We start from the raw sequence: 5,377 nt of genomic DNA on the forward strand, positions 1-5,377 counted from the left end.
AAAAAAAGTATATATATATATATAGATAGATAGATAGATAGATAGATAGATAAAAGAAAAGTCAAGGTTAAGAGTCAGAGAGTCACCGTATCTTAGGAATCTTGGGAGTTTTGACCAGCAGGACTGGTACTGTATGTTTTTGTACTGTATGTTTTTGTGCACAGGCGAGGATCTGCTAATACCGTCACAAAAGTCCAAACACACCATTAAAGCAAACGCTGGAATGCCTGACGATAATTTTGAAAAGTTTTTTGTTTTTTTAATTTCAAGTTCATCATTAACAAGTGCACTTATTCTGGGCCAGAGAATCTTAAATATTTGAATTCTCAAAGCCGTTTCTCCCGAGCAAAGACGACCAGGTTTCTCCTAAATATTAGCGAGCTACTCTGGCTCCATCTAGTGGCACACATGGGTAACTGTCCCTCCACCCGCTTCCATAATCTGTCAAAAAGGTGAATTGTACAAAGCCAACGTGGCTAACAGGTGATTTTACAATGCTTCACAGTGAAGATATCTTCCCAAACACTTCTTATCATTTAATCTAATTTGTTAAGGAACTTAAAAATGATACAAACGATGTATGTTCATTACAGAAAAACAATATGGATTTGCAGGGAAAAAACCACCTGTGCATAATTAATGTTAATTTTGTATGTAGTCTTTCAATTTTTTACAAAAATTGGATGGAACCTAAACACACATTGCTTTGCATTTACTTTCCATTAGTTAATGATGTATTATGAAACTCCTTCTGTGTCAATACATATACAACTAAGTTATTTATAATGAATCAGCAGTATTCCATGTTATGAATATATAACACACGGTCTTTAAAAAATATCAAATTTCTATGTTTAGACATTCAGAATTTCTTTTCCCTTCAGGCTCAGTACACTCCTGGAGACATAGTAGATTCTCTCTCTATAAACATTTTTTATACACATACACATGTGAACCCAAAACTAAAATTTACATTTATTTATATAAAATTTTATTTCTTTAATTTTGCAGCAAAAGTTTCTAAATCTTGATTCTGTCATCTGCCATATCAGTGATCCTGCCTGTTTTCATTTACCTATAAATATCCTGAATACTCCCAAGTCACAAGTCATTAATTAAAAACACTGAATACCAGGAATCTGAATGGGCAATGAGATATAATTCTAATCCAAATTATTTGTTCAGTTAGGAAACTCTTTTGTAACAATTAAAATGAAAAAATATGACAAATGCTGAAGATATGCAGAAAACCTTAATCACAAGGATTGAGTCCTAGTGCCTGAGGAGATACGAAATAAAGGAGGAAGCGGGAAAGTCTGGTCACGGTCTCCTTATCTCCAGGTGACTAGAGTCCCCTGCTTTCCCATCAAGCTCTCTCAGGCTCCTCCTGGCCTGGCGCCCAAGGAGGGCTGTGCTGGGACTGTGGGGAGAGGATGAGCTGACGTGCAGGGAGGATGGGCCTGGGACTCCGCAGAGAGGATCAGGTTAGGACGCTGCTATGGGGAGATTATCCTGCATTATCGGGGCTAGAGCCCAGGAATGCAGGTGACTTCTAGAAGCTGAAAAAGGAAAGGAAGAGAATTCCTTCAGAGCCTCAATAAGGAACCAGCTCTGCCAACACTTTGGTACCAGCTCAGATAACTCGTTTTAAACTTCTGGCTTCTAGAACTGTAAAATAAATTGGTGGTGTTTTAAGCCCCTAAATTTGTGGTACTTTGTTACAGCGGCAATAGAAAACTAATATAAGAAAAATGTAAAGAAGATCTCGTGCAACCAACAAATGACCAGACAGCCCCTTCTCCCAGCTCATTTCTCTCCTAACAGCTCTAGTCTTGCTCCGTTTTTCCTGCCTCCCAGGTAAAAATCAAGATACCCCTTTACCGAATTGCCCTGCTTCCTCAGAGCACCCCGTCCAGAAGAGCCCTCCTTTCTTGCACCCCCCATACAAGCCTAATCCCTAAAACCAGCTCTTCCTGACTCCCCCTTACAGCTGTACCCCATCTCCATCCTTGCTGACCCTCTGTGTCTGTGTCAATAACCCATTCGTTGCCTCCCTGCTCCAACCCCTCCCTTCAGTATGTGCTCTATGATGAACAGAATTCCTCTCATCTCTGCTGAAATGAGCTGTGTTCAGCTTTCTCAGTAGAGGGCACTGCAGGGACAATGTCTGGGGAAGGGTTTCTGAAATTTCCAGGGGGAAGGTAGCAGAGGGTCCGCCTGGAGTGTGAAGACGCTCAGTAGAGCCTCCAGGAGCCACAGGTCCAGAGTGGGATCCTGCCGTGACCATACAGTCGGGTGACAAGCCCTCCCGACCGGAAACCTAAGCCCCTGTGCAGCCCGCGTGTGGCCCGCATGCTCCGAAGTCTGCCCGCCTCCTGGCTGGACCACCGTGGCCCCTTTATGGTCCTCTCACAGGTGACTTCCCTCTGCCCTGGGTGGCCCTAGGAAACTCCACCGGGGGCTTCCTTATATCCTAGAATCTCCCTTTATCACAGTTAACTCCTACCTAACATCTCATGTTTAACCTGCTGTGCGGTTCCCTCTCCTGACTGGATCCAGACAGCTACGCCAACAGAGAAGGAAGCATGTATTGAGCAACTACTGTGTGCAAGATTCGTGCTAGGCTTTTGGCATCTTATCTTTTGACAGGTATTGAAAAGGTGTTCTCTGCTTTAATATTACAAAGAGCGTCCAAAGTTAGAAAGACAGCAAGTGGCAGACTTAGCTACCCCATTACATCCAGCTACAAAGCCAGAAAGGTAAGCTCCAGGCGACAGTCTCCTGGACTGGCCCAGCTGTCTCAGCGAGGGAAGGGAGAGGATCAGCAGCATTTTAAACATTTATGTTTAAAAGAAAAAATGCACTAAATCAGATAAGGCAAGAAAAGCTCAACCTGAAAAGCTGAAGGACATGTCACATTATATCGTCTCACTTGTATTGTCAAATGGTCGCCACTTTTCAAGTGAACCCTGGTGCATTTGCCATGGTTAAGTGTAATCATTTCAAGGTAATTTCTTTGGGGTCTGAGTGAGCTATTTTGCTGTACATTTAGCTGGTGGTCATTGCGCTGGCAGTTAAGAGGCTATAATAGCTTGTGTAATAGAGGCTCATTAAAATTAAACACTGTGACTCTGTGTGCCCCAGGATGACTTTAAGGGAACACTAATTTGTTCAACACTTAGCGGTAAGTCATTAAAAGTGTACTGATTCAGAATGGGGCTCGTGCCTTACACACTGAATTTAGAGCTTTAACATCTGCTCGGGTATGATTCTGTGATTCCAGTTCATTTCCATTTTTAGGCCAGAGTTGGCCTTGGCAGAGCTTGCAGGGCTTCCATCAGCCTGTCTGAGTTTGGGGGTGATGTGGAGAAGGTAGGGAAGGAGCGGGGAAGACAGACCTAAGCAGCACCGATGACTTCTCGCACAGGCCTGATGTTGCACCCACCTGTGAAACCGTGAGCAGAGGGCTAAGCAGGCAGAGGGAACACACACCCAGACATCGGAGCCCAGGACAGCATCTCAGCTCTGGGCTTTTGGCTATTTCTTTCCTACGGCATTACCTAGTAAATCTCCTGGTCCATCCATGACTCATACGAAGTGGGCCTGAGACATCTTAGGTGCTCGCTTAACAATTATTAAATGAGTCTTCACTGGCTGAGCCATACCGAAGTGTGTGTGTTTCCTTTAGAACTTCCGTTCTAGAGGAAAAGAGCTGTATGGATGATCCAGTAGACAGACTCCCTCCTGTAAGTTCATGGCCTGGCCTCATAATGAAGACTGCATCGCAGGAAACGAATGGGTGGCTCACCTGGGACCCCAAATCTTTTCTCTCTGGGACACTCCCCTCTACTCTCCAGGAGCTTTGAGTTCAGCATAAGCCATTCCTGGGACCATGTGGCTGAGAACCACATGTGCACCATTGTGGGGGCCAGTGCACCAGCCTCTTTCCCCCATACTGCCTGGCCACGTGACCGTCCCTCCGATTCCAAGAGCAGGGGAGTATGCAGACGGTGCCATCTGGGAGGGCCCGCTGCCCTCCACCTTAGTCTGATTTTGGTCTCAGCTGCTCATAAACCCTGCTGACTGATAGATATTTAAAGGAAAGGAAGAGGCCAAGAAACACTCTACCCTGTAGCAGAACGTGGAACAGACGGGAAATGGTCGAGCACCCACGACCGGGTTAGCGAAGAGTGCCTGTCATGGAGCTGCCTGAGTGTGTCTATGTGCATGGCGGACACCTCCAATCGGAAGATAAGTCAAGCCAGGGAGCCTCTCCCTCTTCAGAAGACAGTAAATGGCCTTGAGGTTGTCAAGGGGGAAAGCGGCGTCTTCCCAGCGTGAGGAGAGGAGAGAGCGCCGGGTTCTCCCCTCCGCTCTGGCCCCACTGAGTTCTCTCGACCATGTCTCAGGGCCTCGTTCGCGCCTCGCGAACGGCGTCCTCTGCCTGGCACGCTCTCCCACTCTCCCTTCACCAAACACGATGCATGTGGAAATCGCGACCTCGCCCCCTCACTCCATCCCTCGCCACGGCTCGGTCCCCTGAGCCACCAGGTTCTCTCACTTCCCGTTCTAAGACCCACACGTTAAGACAAGAGCTGTCCCTGCCACGTGTATTTACACATCAGCAAATCTGGCTCCCTGCATTCAGCCCTCAGCAAATGTTTATATGAAGGTCAGGTTCAGTGGGGAATGTTTAAGCAAGGAAAAGCCTCAGAAGCAACTAGTTTATCACTTCCTTCCTATGAATGTAGAAGAGGAAGTGGGGTTGTAGGGAGAGTCATGATCTGCCCAAGTTCACAGCCTGGAAGTGGCAGGTGTCGGCCTTGGACCAACATTAAACTCAGAAAGGATGTTCTTTCCTGGGAACGTTTAAAGCTTGAGAATATACAGGATTTAAGAGACGGATCTTTGCTGCGTATGTGCACTGTTTCTCTTTCAGAGAAGTCAAGAGGTTTCTTTTCATGGCTTGACGAGCAATTTTAAAACGAGAGGCACTGTAAGTACTTCTTACTGTTGTCAGCATGCCCTCATTTCGGTGATGTAATCAGCACACTTTATCTGCTTCTTAAGGTCTAGTGCGATTGCAAACCTGCAGCACTGATGCAGTTAAAAGGATGAGGGAGCCCACCAGGTGATTTACGTTTTAGTATATCAAAAATTTCTCAAAATAGTAAAAAGAAAAAAATTAGCTTTCAAATATTGATCTTCTTTCCCTCGTCTAATACTCTACCTACTGGAAAAACACCGAATACTATTTAAATCACAAGGCGTCCTTTTAAAAATGTTTTTCTTCTTTTAGAGCGAACAGATTTTATATCGATGAATTTGTACAATTTTTATAAATATCAATAAATGAGAAGAGAAATTCTCATTTCAC

At 45.1% G+C, this 5,377-nt stretch overlaps 1 protein-coding gene across 1 annotated transcript in view; it reads right to left on the reverse strand.

The window, feature by feature from the left end:
- The window catches only part of CNTNAP2 (contactin associated protein like 2), a 1,631,342-nt gene that overhangs the window by 89,772 nt on the left and 1,536,193 nt on the right, over positions 1–5,377 (reverse strand). The gene's annotated exons all lie outside the window — the stretch shown is intronic.

This window comes from Pteropus alecto, unplaced genomic scaffold (assembly GCF_000325575.1).
Source record: "Pteropus alecto unplaced genomic scaffold, ASM32557v1 scaffold48, whole genome shotgun sequence".
NCBI classification, from domain to species: domain Eukaryota; kingdom Metazoa; phylum Chordata; class Mammalia; order Chiroptera; family Pteropodidae; genus Pteropus; species Pteropus alecto.